Below are 16,052 nucleotides of genomic sequence, written 5' to 3' on the forward strand. Positions count from 1 at the left end.
CTAACCTAAAGCACCTACCACTCGATGATGCTGCATCTCCCTTCAAGAATATATTCGTAAAAATCCTAAATGAACTAACCCCACCTAGGAAAAAATGAAATAAGTTAAATTCTGCCCCCGGCTATCCAGAAGCACAAAATATTTCATGCCTAAAACAGTATAACTGGACTAACCTAAAGCACCTACCACTCGATGATGCTGCATCTCCCTTCAAGAATATATTCGTAAAAATCCTAAATGAACTAACCCCACCCAGGAAAAAATGAGATAAGTTAAATTCTGCCCCCTGGCTATCCAGAGGCACTATACTGTAGTATAGAAGTACAAGGCTCTCTAGTCTACCTTACCAGCCAATCAGTAAAACAGCTCACTGTACCTATCCAGGCATGTTCAAAGGGCAGTTTCAGGTGTATTCTTTGGTCCAACTGTTGAATCTGGGCATTTTGAGGCAATGTTACAACTGCCTCATGTACACAGACAACCCTCTCCTCCCGCCACCAAACACTAATACATGCAAGAGATGCAGTTATACAGCCAAACTGGAGGCTAAGCTCTCTCAACCCAAGACTGGACGAGACAGTCAAGAGGAGAAGGGAATGACTTGCATCACACCACCAGTCTCACATAGACCTATGAAACCAGCACTGGCAAAAAACACACATAAATACACAAAAACATACTTGGAGGCTCTAAATAAAAATCTGTAAAAGCAACAGAGACCTCCAAAGCAGACATCCAAGCAATCTCCACCTCCCAACACAAACCATGAAACACATACTTCACAAAACCAGTGTGCCACACAATCACAGCCCTTAAGGCAAAATAGCATACCCAACACACTAATAATAGGTGACTCTATAGTCAGACACACTGACGTCCCACTCACTAGGCTGAACAAGGAGAAGGTTACTGTTAGCTGCCTGTCGGGTGCCAGGATCCGCCACATAACACAAGCACTCAGGTCACTCCAGAACAAGTACAAATATGACTCTGTCATTGTCCATGTTGGTGCGAATGACCTGAGCTATACCTCCCTGGACTACATGAAAAGAGACATGGAAGAGCTCTCTGATCACATAGCTCAGGCCGGTATGACCCTGACCCTGAGTAGCATCCTGCTCTCACCAAGAATGATACCATGATACAAAGAAAAAATGATCTGTTTCAACAATTGGCTAAGCTTCTGATGTCATTCAAAGGGGATCCTGTGTCTGTCAGCCTGGGATGACATTCTTGACAAGCCACACTGCTTCGCTAGAGACGGCTTGCACCTGTCACCCTTAGGCTTTCGAATACTGGCCAAGGCTCTAGCCACCCCCATAGTGCCTTTTTTAGGTAAGGCTCAAAATACAACCCCACCACCGTAAATAGCACAAGTAACAAAAAACTGAGGGTAATGCTACTCAATGTCAGAAGTCTAAACCTCAAAATGTACGCACTTGAGGCACTCCTCAGTATGGAGAAAATCGGTTTATGTACAGTAACAGAAACCTGGTTTAAGGCTCCAGAGAGCACCCTAGCACTACCAGGCTTCAACTCATACCATACATTTGGCCACAAAACCCGAACCGAAATACAAAAGGCGGGGACGTATCCATATTCATCAAGGATACCCTCACCTCCAGGTTAGTGGCACAGCACGATACTTCAGAGATCATCCACGTGCAACTAACAATGGGCAGAACTGCAATTCAAATTGTAGCTTGCTACAGATCACCCACCATGTCCCAGGACCCCCATTCTGCATTTCTGGAAACACTGGGAAACATAAAGGTCCTACCAAACACCCTGATGTTGGGTGATTTAAATTACCCAAACCTTAACTGGAAGAACTACTCAAGTACTAACTCCCTTGCCCAACATTTCCTAGAATTTATAAACTCAAACTGGTCAACACCCCCACTAGAGGTGACAACATATTGGACCTGGCCATCACCAACATGGGCGACAGGTGTTCCACACCGGAGGTCAACCCCTTGCTGGTTAGATCTGACCATAAACTAATCACTCTGGATATCCACATTCCGCTTACACCCCTGGTCAAAGAAGCCACTGTGAAAAACTTTTCAAAAGCAAACTTCACGTTACTTAAGACCGAGGTGGAAAGTTTCAAATCCCCCATGCTAAAAGATAACGCTGCCCAAGCTGCAAAATCCTTTACTAATGCACTCTATGGGCACCTACAAGAATGTGTGGATCATGCTATCCCAAGCAAAACCAAGACTCACTCCTCCAAGAAAAGGAAACCAGTCTGGTGAACCCCTGCTATAAACAAGCTATACAATAGAAGGAGGAAACTAGTACAGAAAACAGTAAAATCCCAAGAAGGTAAGACATCCGTGATCAGTATCAACAAGAAACTACGATCCCTCATAAAATTATCCAGTGCTAGCTTCGAAAGAGAAATTGCCAGGGACTCCAAAGATAACCACAAGGCATTCTTTAACTATGTCAAGAATCTAAGTGGCAATTCTCAGATCTGCTCAGAGTTAGTACAGTATGGCACAAAATACACTGAACTGACCGATATCGCCAACATCCTGGCAGACAGGTTCAGTGCATACTTCACCCCCAAAAGGGCCCATAACCATACCAGAAGAATGTAGTGCCCCTGAAATCACAGACACTCAGGTTAAAACAGTCCTCTCCAAAGCCAAAAACACAGCATCAGTGGGACCGAATGGTGTCACAGGCTGCATCCTACACAAGCTCAAAGATGAACTAACCCCCTCACCTAAACACACTGTTCATACTCATCCTCTCCACAGGCTACGTGCCATTAGATTGGCACACAGCAACAGTTATTCTGCTCCATAAAGGTGGAGCCACAACAGACCCCAGGAACTATCGCCTTATAAACCTGACTAGCTTGCTCTGCAAGGCTATGGAGTGCATCATCATGGATCTCATTAACAGAGACATTGGGAACCTCCACACACTGAACCCTACCCAGTTCAGCTTTGTTAAGGGCAGATCATGCCTCCTAAACCTGGTGAACTTCTTTGAGACAGTTACCAAGGCTTTAAACGAGGGAAAGGTGGTCCACACAGGCTACCTAGATCTCGCAAAGGCCTTCAACACCATTCCCCATTCTGGTATTATAGACAAGCTCACCAGCCTGAACATAAACCCCTACATCATGAGATGGGTTGCCAACTGCCTCACGGACAGAACCAACATGGTGAGAGTTGCGGGACCTAGGTCTGACTCTAAACCGGTTACAAGTGGCATTCCCCAGGGCTCAGTCCTAGGACCACTCCTGTTCAGCATATACTTCTCAGAGGTACAGGCAAGCAAAAGGAACACTATGGCTGACCAAGTTCACAGATGACTGCAAACTAGGGGCTATAACTGACTCTCCAGTTGACACAGACATCCTCCAAATGGGTCTCACTGAGACAGATGCCTGGTGTCAAAACCATGGCCTCAAGCTAAATGCCAAAAAGTGCATAATCACCCCTTTGGAAAAAAACAAAGTACCCACAAACTACCACATAGGTGGTAAGCCCCTAAATATGGAAGACATAATAAGGGATCTGGGGACCCTAGTAGATCGTAATCTCTCCTTTGATAATCACATTGTCAAAGCGGATAGAAAATCCTTCTATGTGGCCCACCTGATCACAAAAGGGTTTGCATCCAGATCAAAAGATGTCATTGTGCCCCTCTACGCATCACTCATCAGACCCATCATAGAGTACAACGCTTCATTTGGGATATAGCTTACAAGACACCTGCAACAGCTGGAAAGACCACAGAAGTACCTCACCAAACAAATCTCTGTGCAACTCGACTGAAGAAACTCCAGCTGTACTCGGTTGCATACCTCTTACTCAGAGGTGATCTCTGCCTGACATACAAGACCATGTCCAACCCAGAATTGATGGACATGCTCCACCTAAAGAAAACTATATCCCCTCGAGCCACACGCTCTAGGGATCTAAACCTCACTACAACAGTAAATGGGACATGCTGGAGGGATAGATTCCTGTCCCAGAGACTTCCCATGCTCTGGAACAAGTTTCCAGTCTACATTAGGCAGAGTTACTCACTAACACTCTTCAAGAGAAACCTTGATGAGTGGATGGGAAACAGAAAGTTTACCCCGGGGATCACTTCAGTGGCTCTGCTGGACAGAGGCACAGGGAACTAATCTAAGGGGGCAGCGAAAGCCAACACATTATGGCTAGGCTTATAAATGCCTTTGGGCAGATAGCCTAGTACCTACCTATGAAACTTAGAGCTGTTGCCTGGAAAACATGGACCACAATTCAAACTCGGCCAAACTGTCAGAGATTCAGAGAACTTACAAAATTAGACAAGAAATGTATTACACTAACCTCCAAAAAAGAACTACTACTTAAACTCAAACCCACCTCCCTAGCACCAGGCAATCTACCTGGCGAATATCTAAAAATGGCAACAAAGGCCATAGCTTAGCCAGTGTCAGTTCTAATAAACTAGTCTATCAGTGAATCTTATGTATCTTTACTATGGAACAAATGTTATATCCTTTCCATCCAGAAAGGTGGTCATTCTACACAACTCACCACTTATAGACCCATCACTATCCTCTCCCACCCATCAAAAATACTTGAGAAGTGCATTCAGAGCCAAATCCTACACTACATACAAAATGTACTCCTGTCTCCTTTACAGCATGTTTTTTGTCACTACTCCAGCCATCCACTTTAACTTCAATAATACTGTGACCACAAATAGAAACAATGGTAAACTTATATCTGCTTTCTTTCTTGGTCCAGCCATAGTGTTTGGCACTGCCTCCCACCTTATACTCTTACAAACACTCTCCAGCCTAGGTGTTGACAATTTCTCTCTATCCTGGTTTTCTAGTTACTTCTCTAACAGACCCCAGGCAGTAAAATGACTCACTGACATCTCATCCTTTCTTCCTGTTGCAGTTGGGGTACTACTGGGAGCTATCCTGTTCAGCATCTTTGTTAATGAGCTTGACCTGGCCAGTAAGAATGCTACTTTACTAGAGTATGCAGATGATTATGCCATCATTTGCTCAGCAAACATGTAAAAAGTGACCTCAGGAATATTTCACTTCTATAGAAAGGTGTCTGATTACCTCCCAGCTATTCTTAAACCCTAACTAACCAAAACTAATTCTCTTCACTCCCAAGTATCTTGCAGTAAAGAAAGTGTCCTTCACTATTACCTGTTGTAACAGTACCAAAATAGAACTTTTTCCACAAACCAAACTACTAGGAGATTACCTAGACAAAGACCTAAAGTTTCATTTCCATATTTAACATACAGTGAAAAAAAACACTAAAAACTAAGTACTGCCTATGGAGCAAACCCTACCTGTCTAACATTGCAAGATGTCTTATCAACACTACCTTCCTATTAGCTACCCTCCTCTACTCAGCACCAGAACTGACAACCAACTAACTTAACTAAACAAACTCAAGCAGTGCTACAAAGTAGCAGAATTTGCAGAACAACCTCCCTTTTAGACAACGTCATTGTTTGGCCCTCAGAAATCTCCAGGGGCTTGAAATAGCTCACCAACTCGTATACTCACAACTCCGTATTATCCACAATCTAATAATAAAACTAAATGACTGTCCATCTCTAGCCAACATTACACAACCATACATCCCACCCATAAACTTGGCACTCTTCTGACAAAGACCTCACACATATCAAAACCTAATAACTCTGCAGGCTGCTGTCTGTACTCCCATCAAGTCTCAAAAACCTGGAACTCCATTCCCCTAACAGTAAGATAACACTGTTCGCTAAAGTCATTCAAACTACAGCTAAAGTCTCACTCATAGGTTCATAGGTTCATACTAGGCTATCTGCCCAAGGGCATTTACAAGCCTAGTCCATCGTTTTGTGGCTTACGCCACCCCTTTAGTATGGGGAACTATACCCATTATTTTGCTGTGCCTCTGTCAAGCAGTGACACTGAGGTAATCCCTGGGGTATATCTGCGATCTCCCATCCATTGGTCAAGATTTCTCTTGAACATGGCCAGCGAGGTGCTCTGCCTCACATGTACCGGGATTTTGTTCCACAGCATAGGGAGTCTTTGGGTGATGAATCTATCCCTCCAGCACATCCTATTAATAGCCGTGTCGAGGTTTAAGTCTCCCGCCCTTGTGGCTCTGATGGATCTAGATTTTTTGAGGTGAAGCATATTCATCAAATCTGGGTTTGACATGGCCTTGTATGTTAGGCAAAGGTCACCTCTGAGCAAGCGGTGGCGACTGAATAGAGCTCGAGTTGTTTCACTCGGGCAGGATAGGACAGATTTTGAGACCCTTTATCCTTTTGGTGAGGAACTTTTGTGGCCTCTCCAGCTGCTGCAAGTGTCGGGTCAGATACATTCTGAATGGGGCATTGTACTCAATCATTGGTCTGATGAGTGATGAGTAAAGGGAGACTATGACCTCCCTTGATCTAGATGAGAATCCCTTCATGATAAGGTGGGCAATGTAGAAGGTCTTCCTAACTACTTTAGCTACATGGGTGTCGAATGACAGACTACTATCAACCTGGGTCCCCAGGTCCCTGATAACTTCTTCTGTGGTCAGTGGATTGCCACCTATTTGGTAGCTAGGGGTAACCTTGTTTTTCCCGAAGGGTATGACTATGCATTTTTTGGCATTTAACTTTAGTCCGTGGCTCTGGCACCAGTTATCCGTTTCTGTGAGACCCTTCTGAAGGATATCTGTGTCAGATGTGTTTTCTACTATGGCGCCCAGTTTGCAGTCATCTGCAAACTTTGTCAGCCATAACCCTCCTGTGTTTGCTTGTACTTCGGAAAAGTAGATGCCAAACAAGAGTGGGCCCAGGACTGAGCCCTGTGGGACACCACTTGTGACAGGCTTTGAGTCTGACATGGCGCCAGCAACTCTGACCCTGTGGGTTCTGTCACTCAGCCAGTTTGCAACCCATCTTGTGATGTATGGGTTAACATTTAAGCTGATGAGTTTTTCAATGATACCCGAGTGGGGTATTGTATCGAAGGCCTTAGCCAGATCGAGGTAGGCTATAGACTGCCTTTCCCTCATCAATGGCTTTGGTGACTGTTTCGAAAAAGTCAACCAAGTTTAAAAGGCATGATCTGCCTTTGACAAAGCCAAACTGGGTTGGATCCAAAGTCTGCAAATTCCGTATGTCTTTATTTATGAGGTCCATTATGATCATCTCCATGGCTTTGCAGATAAGGCTTGTCAAGCTAATGGGCCGGTAATTTCCAGGGTCGGTGGAGGCACCGCCTTTGTGCAGTGGGACTACAGTTGCAGTGCGCCACTCCCTGGGTATGTATCCCGAGGTAAGACTTTGACTAAACAGCTGTCCTAGCTGTGGGTTTAATTCCTCATTGAGTTCGTGGAGCACACAGCCGGGGACACCATCAGGTCCCATGGATGCTGTGTTTTTTGCTTTGGAGAGAGCAGTTCTCACTTGGGCGCTGGAGATGTTTGGGGGGCTGCAATCGTTTGGTATAGATATCTCTCCTTTTTGGGGGGAGAAGTTTGCACTGAACCTGTCAGCCAGTATGTTGGCAATGTCTGTAGGATCAGTAATCTTCACATCATTTTGAACTAGTTCTGAGCATATCTGGGAGTTTCCTCCCAGGTTTCTAACATAGCTAAAGAAGGCCTTATGATTGTCTTTTGAGTCTTTAGCTATTTTTCTCTCGAAATTTGCTTTGGATGATTTTATGAGAGCTCTTAGTTTTTTACTTATAGTGATCAAGGGTGTCTTACCTTTTAAGGATTTTGCTCTATCTTGTAGTAGCTTCCTCCTTTTGTTGTAGAGTTTGTTTATGGCTGGGGTCCACCAGACTGGACGGTTGCCTTTGGTACAAACAGTCTTTGTTTTGCTTGGGATTGCCTTATCCATGCAGTCCTGCAGGTGCTGGTAGAAGGCATTTTTAAGTGATTCAGCGGCTTGAGTACTGTTTTCCGCTGGCTCGGGGGCCTTAAAGGAGACCACACTAGTCTTTAGAAGTGTGAAGTCGGCTTTTGAGAAGTTCTTTACTGTGGTCATTTTTATTTCAGGTGGGGGTGGGATGAGGACCTCCAGCGAGATTAGTTTGTGATCTGATCTCACCAGTGAGGGGTATACTTCTGGTGTTGAACATTGTGCTCCCATGTTCGTGATGATGAGATCAAGTATGTTATCTCCTCTTGTGGGGATGGTGACTAGTTGTTCCATGGCATTTGAGTTTATGAATTCCAGGAACTTTTGGGCTAGGGTGTTTGGGCTTGAGTAGTGTTCCCAGTCTATATTAGGGTAATTGAAGTCACCTAGTATGATGGTGTTTGGTGATACATTTATCCCCTGTAGTGTTTTCAGGAAGGCCATGTGAGGTTCCTGAGTTTGTGAGGGTGGCCTGTAACATGCTACAATTTGCAGAGCAGTCTTGCCTATGGTTAATTGCACCTGGATGGTCTCCGATGCATCGTGCGTTGCCACCAGTCTTGAGGTGTGGGTGTCCTTGATGAATATGGATACCTTTCTTGGTATTGTCCGGATTTTGGGGCTGGAACGCATGATATGAGGTAAAACCTGATAGCGCTGGGGTGCTCTCAGGAGCCTTGAACCAGGTTTCTGTCACAGCACAGACATCGATGTTCTCCATACTGAGAAGGGCCTCGAGTGCGTGCATTTTGAGATTTAGACTTCTGGCATTGAGCAGCATTACCCTTAGTTTTTTCCTTTTGTGTTCTAGGGTGGTAGGTTTAGAATTTGAGCCTTGCCTAAAAAGGCACTATGGGGTGGCAAGAGCCTTTGCCAATATCCGGAATCCCAGGGTGACAGGTGCAAGCTGTCCCTTGCGGCAGCGTGGCTTGTCCAGCATGTCATCCCAGGCAGACAGACACTGGATCCCCTTTGAATGACACCAGTGTTTAAGCCAATTGTTAAAGCTGATCATCTTATCTCTGTATTGTGGCATCATTCTTGGTGAAGGTAGGATACTGCTCAAGGTCAGGGTCATACCTGCCTGGGCTACATAATCAGAGAGCTCCTCAATGTCTCTTTTCATGTAGTCCAAGGAGGTGCGTCTCAGGTCGTTTACACCAGCGTGGACAATGACTGAGTCATATTTGTACCTGCTGTTGAGAGACTTGAGTGCTTGCGTTATGTGGCGGATTCTAGCGCCCGACAGGCAGCTTACTGTGACCTTCTCCTTACTCAGTCTGGTGAGCGGGACGTCAGTGTGTCTGACTATGGAGTCACCAATGACTAGTGTGTCTGGCATTGTGTTTGGCCTTAAGGGCTGTGACTGTTTGACACTCTGACTGTGAGGTCTATGTGTTGCAGGTGTTGTGTTCTGAGGTGGTGGTTGTTTGGGTGTCTGCTTAGGTGGCCTCTGCTGTTTTGGTAGATTTTTGATCAGAGCCTTCGAGTATGTCTTTGTGTGTTTATGTGTATGATTTGAGGTTGTAATGGTACTATGTGAGACTGGGTCTATAGTGTGTGTGGTAACCTTCTCCTCCTGACTGGTCTTGCCAGTCCTATGTTGAGAGAGCTCAGCCTCCAGTTTGGCCGTATAGTTGCATCTCCTGCATGTATTTGTGTTTTGTGGGAGGAGGAGAGGGTTGTCTGTGTACATGAGGCAATTGTAGCATTGCCTCAATATTCCCAGGTTCACCAGCTGAGCAGGAGAGGACACTAGCAACTGATCCCTCGACATGCTAGAAGGATAGACAAGAAAAAAACTTTAAAAAAGATTCCGGGGGACGTGGGTGACCGAGAAATGGGGGGTTGCCTTTTTGGGGTACTATCTATGACAAGAGTGCCGTATCAAGGTAATAAGTACTGTAGGAGCAAGTGCTAGGTTTAACAGATAGAGAATAGTCTACTTGGAGACAAGTAGAGATGATCTTTTTAGTTATAGGATACGCTGATTAGATCAGTAGTATAGTTCGAGGAAGGTAGTTTTAAGGGAAAATTTGAAGAATGGACTTTAGGTAGCCCGAATAGTTTAAACCTGCTTAACCGGCACTGCCCTAGTGTGCAACAGTGGCAGCTCCGCGCTGAATCGCGCTAATGCGCGCTAAAGCGTGCTTTATAGCAGGGGGCTGGAAAAGACAGGAAATGACCCAAAATGGCCAATAAACTACAAGTTACTGCCTTAAACCACTCCTCTGAGGACAAACAGGCAGCTCAGTACTCCCTACTCCCACTAGTGAGTAAAGAAACTACCCCTTGACCAAACAAGGAAAATGGCTTTGCAAATGTGCTGCACGTCACCTCTTCAGCTTCATCACTGCTTGACTCCCTACATATCCTCCACTTACCTGTACTGTAACTCACTCTGTTCCCCCTTTTTGTTATAATCCTTCACCCACAACTTCTCTTGTCTTCTACTTCTGAACTCTAGCTGTCTCACCACTATACATCTTGTAAGGCATATTGCTTTCTGTTGAAAATAGTGACATATGACGGTCTGTATAATTTATCAAACTTGAAATACATTTCTTTCTGTTTTGAAAAATGTTATAAAAACAGTGGTATATTATTGCCTTTCAAATTTTATTGTCACTCTATGTATTACTACTGTTTGTACATTGGAGTTTTTCTCCCCAGATCTCTGCTGAAAATGGGTTCTCTGCCCAGTCAGACTTTCCTAGTAAACAAAAGCAATAAATAAATAAATAATGTTTGTATATTATGATCTAGAGCAAACACTGAATCTGACCTGTGATGCCTGTGATGTTTCACTTTATGGCATTGGTGATGTCCTAAGGCATGTACCCAACAGTGGTTGTGAAGCTCCATTTGTTTATGATTCAAATACTATATCTACTACTGCAAAAGAATTGTATTCAGCTTGACAAAGAAGTACTGGCCATTGAGGCTAGGGAAAGGAAATTGCATGAATACTTGTGCAGTAATATTTTCAGTCCCTTAGCAGACCACAAGTCGTTATTGGGACTGTTCAAAACTAATGTTCCTACACCAAAGTTTATTTCACCCTGCATGCTCAAATAGTCAATACTCACGAATGCATATGATTTTGAACTACAGTACCATCACAGCAAAGTGATTACCGATACAGATGCATTAAATTGCCTACTGTAGGTATGCCGCTGTGTGCAGTTATCTGTCATTTCACATGCATGGTCTTCCTCTGACTCTCCCCTGTCTGCAATCCTAAAATTCCTGCTCATCAGTTGCACATATGATGCTCACCTTATGAAACAACCTGAATGCCACCAGGTATATTTTTGCTTTCAAACTACTGCAACCTTCCCTTTTTTGTGGTCAATATATATGCCATCAGTTGGAGCAATGATGCAGGCTATTTCCTTCAATTACTTGCAAATCCCCACCTTTTCCTAACAAAATGTTTTCTCAGTGCACTATGCATCATCCTGGTTCTCTGCCTTAAGGAAAGATAAAACCGAACATTTACAGTGCCATCAATACCTTGCCATTGTACATATACATTATCCGAGCTTCAATGTCAACTGATAAAATTAATAAAAACAAGAATCTGTTACTAATTTACCCTCAATAAGAATGAAAATCTACTACTGATTTACCCAGTGTAAGAATGAGAATCTACTACTGATTTATCCTGTATAAGAATAAGAATATACTACTGATTTACCCTGTTTAAGAATGAGCATCTGTGACTGATTTGCCCTGTATAGTATGATAATCTACTACTGATTTACTCTAAGAACAAGAATCTACTACTGATTTACCCTGTATAACAACAAGAATCTACTACTGATTTACCCTGTATAAGAACAATCATCTACATCATTATTTACCCTCTGTAAGGATAAGAATCTACTACTGATTTACCCTGTATAAGAATGAGAATCTACTACTGATTTACCCTGTATAAGAATGAGAATCTACTACTGATTTACCCTGTATAGTATGATAATCTACTACTGATTTACTCTGTTTAAGAACAAGAATCTACTACTGATTTACCCTGTGTAAGGATAAGAATCTACTACCTATTTTACCCTGTATAAAAATGACAATCTACTACTAATTTACCCTGTATAGTATGATAATCTACTACGGATTTACCCTGTATAGTATGATAATCTACTGCAGATTTACTCTGTTTAAGAACAAGAATCTACTACTAATTTACCCTGTGTAAAGATAAGAATCTACTACTGGTTTACCCTGTATAAGAATGAGAATCTACTACTGATTTACCCTGTATAAGAACGACAATCTACTATTGATTTACCCTGTTTAAGGATGAGAATCTACTACTGATTTACCCTGTGTAAGGATAAGAATCTCCTACTGATTTACCCTGTATAAGAATGACAATCTACTACTGATTTACCCTGTATAAGAATGAGAATCTACTACTGATTTACCCTGTATAAACATGAGATTCTACTACTGATTTACCCTGTGTAAGGATAAGAATCTACTACTGATTTACCCTGTATAAGAATGAAAATCTACTACTGATTTACCCTTATATAAGAACAAGAATCTACTACTGATTTACCCTGTGTAAGGATACAAATCTACTACTGATTTACCCTGTATAAAAATGACAATCTACTACTGATTTACCCTTATATAAGAACAAGAATCTATTACTGATTTACCCTGTATAACAACAAGAATCTACTACTGATTTACCCTGTATAAGAACAATCATCTACATCATTATTTACCCTCTGTAAGGATAAGAATCTACTACTGATTTACCCTGTATAAGAATGAGAATCTACTACTGATTTACCCTGTATAAGAATGAGAATCTACTACTGATTTACCCTGTATAGTATGATAATCTACTACTGATTTACTCTGTTTAAGAACAAGAATCTACTACTGATTTACCCTGTGTAAGGATAAGAATCTACTACCTATTTTACCCTGTATAAAAATGACAATCTACTACTAATTTACCCTGTATAGTATGATAATCTACTACGGATTTTCCCTGTATAGTATGATAATCTACTGCAGATTTACTCTGTTTAAGAACAAGAATCTACTACTAATTTACCCTGTGTAAAGATAAGAATCTACTACTGGTTTACCCTGTATAAGAATGACACTCTACAACTGATTTACCCTGTATAAGAACGACAATCTACTATTGATTTACCCTGTTTAAGGATGAGAATCTACTACTGATTTACCCTGTGTAAGGATAAGAATCTCCTACTGATTTACCCTGTATAAGAATGACAATCTACTACTGATTTACCCTGTATAAGAATGAGAATCTACTACTGATTTACCCTGTATAAACATGAGATTCTACTACTGATTTGCCCTGTGTAAGGATAAGAATCTACTACTGATTTACCCTGTATAAGAATGACAATCTACTACTGATTTACCCTTATATAAGAACAAGAATCTACTACTGATTTACCCTGTGTAAGGATACAAATCTACTACTGATTTACCCTGTATAAAAATGACAATCTACTACTGATTTACCCTGTATAAGAAGGAGAATCTGCTACTGATTTACCTTGTATAGTATGATAATCTACTACTGATTTACCCTGTTTAAGAACAAGAATCTACTACTGATTTACCCTGTGTAAGGATAAGAATCTACTACTGATTTACCCTATATAAGAATGACAATCTACTATTGATTTACCCTGTTTAAGGATAAGAATCTACTATTGATTTACCCTGTGTAAGGATAAGAATCTACTACTGAGTTACCCTGTATAAGAGCAACAATCTACTACTGGTTTACCCTGTGTAGGGATAAGAATCTACTACTGATTTACCCTGTATAAGAATGAGAATCTACTACTTATTTACCCTGTATAAGCACGAGATTCTACTACTGATTTACCCTGTGTAAGGATAAGAATCTACTACTGATTTACCCTGTATAAGAATGACAATCTACTACTGATTTACCCTGTTTAAGGATAAGAATCTACTATTGGTTTACCCTGTGTAAGGATAAGAATCTACTACTGAGTTACCCTGTATAAGAGCAACAATCTACTACTGGTTTACCCTGTGTAGGGATAAGAATCTACTACTGATTTACCCTGTATAAGAATGAGAATCTACTACTGATTTACCCTGTGTAAGGATAAGAATCTACTACTGATTTACCCTATATAAGAATGACAATCTACTATTGATTTACCCTGTTTAAGGATAAGAATTTACTATTGATTTACCCTGTGTAAGGATAAGAATCTACTACTGAGTTACCCTGTATAAGAGCAACAATCTACTACTGGTTTACCCTGTGTAGGGATAAGAATCTACTACTGATTTACCCTGTATAAGAATGAGAATCTACTACTTATTTACCCTGTATAAGCACGAGATTCTACTACTGATTTACCCTGTGTAAGGATAAGAATCTACTACTGATTTACCCTGTATAAGAATGACATCTACTACTGATTTACCCTGTTTAAGGATAAGAATCTACTATTGGTTTACCCTGTGTAGGGATAAGAATCTACTACTGATTTACCCTGTGTAAGGATAAGAATCTACTACTGATTTACCCTATATAAGAATGACAATCTACTATTGATTTACCCTGTTTAAGGATAAGAATCTACTATTGATTTACCCTGTGTAAGGATAAGAATCTACTACTGAGTTACCCTGTATAAGAGCAACAATCTACTACTGGTTTACCCTGTGTAGGGATAAGAATCTACTACTGATTTACCCTGTATAAGAATGAGAATCTACTACTTATTTACCCTGTATAAGCACGAGATTCTACTACTGATTTACCCTGTGTAAGGATAAGAATCTACTACTGGTTTACCCTGTATAAGAATGAGAATCTACTACTGATTTACCCTGTATAAGAATGACACTCTACAACTGATTTACCCTGTATAAGAACGACAATCTACTATTGATTTACCCTGTTTAAGGATGAGAATCTACTACTGATTTACCCTGTGTAAGGATAAGAATCTCCTACTGATTTACCCTGTATAAGAATGACAATCTACTACTGATTTACCCTGTATAAGAATGAGAATCTACTACTGATTTACCCTGTATAAACATGAGATTCTACTACTGATTTACCCTGTGTAAGGATAAGAATCTACTACTGATTTACCCTGTATAAGAATGACAATCTACTACTGATTTACCCTTATATAAGAACAAGAATCTACTACTGATTTACCCTGTGTAAGGATACAAATCTACTACTGATTTACCCTGTATAAAAATGACAATCTACTACTGATTTACCCTGTATAAGAAGGAGAATCTGCTACTGATTTACCCTGTATAGTATGATAATCTACTACTGATTTACCCTGTTTAAGAACAAGAATCTACTACTGATTTACCCTGTGTAAGGATAAGAATCTACTACTGATTTACCCTATATAAGAATGACAATCTACTATTGATTTACCCTGTTTAAGGATAAGAATCTACTATTGATTTACCCTGTGTAAGGATAAGAATCTACTACTGAGTTACCCTGTATAAGAGCAACAATCTACTACTGGTTTACCCTGTGTAGGGATAAGAATCTACTACTGATTTACCCTGTATAAGAATGAGAATCTACTACTTATTTACCCTGTATAAGCACGAGATTCTACTACTGATTTACCCTGTGTAAGGATAAGAATCTACTACTGATTTACCCTGTGTAAGGATAAGAATCTCCTACTGATTTACCCTGTATAAGAATGACAATCTACTACTGATTTACCCTGTATAAGAATGAGAATCTACTACTTATTTACCCTGTATAAGCACGAGATTCTACTACTGATTTACCCTGTGTAAGGATAAGAATCTACTACTGGTTTACCCTGTATAAGAATGAGAATCTACTACTGATTTACCCTGTATAAGAATGACACTCTACAACTGATTTACCCTGTATAAGAACGACAATCTACTATTGATTTACCCTGTTTAAGGATAAGAATCTACTATTGATTTACCCTGTGTAAGGATAAGAATCTACTACTGAGTTACCCTGTATAAGAGCAACAATCTACTACTGGTTTACCCTGTGTAGGGATAAGAATCTACTACTGATTTACCCTTTATAAGAATGAGAATCTACTACTTAT

The 16,052-nt window shown here is 41.1% G+C and overlaps 1 protein-coding gene across 1 annotated transcript in view; it reads left to right on the plus strand.

The window, feature by feature from the left end:
* LOC122790635 (AP-1 complex subunit gamma-1-like) overlaps positions 1–16,052 on the plus strand; it is a 700,858-nt gene that overhangs the window by 296,412 nt on the left and 388,394 nt on the right. The gene's annotated exons all lie outside the window — the stretch shown is intronic.

Source organism: Protopterus annectens, chromosome 16.part0 (genome assembly GCF_019279795.1).
Source record: "Protopterus annectens isolate FY-2018-M chromosome 16.part0, PAN1.0, whole genome shotgun sequence".
NCBI classification, from domain to species: Eukaryota; Metazoa; Chordata; order Ceratodontiformes; family Protopteridae; genus Protopterus; species Protopterus annectens.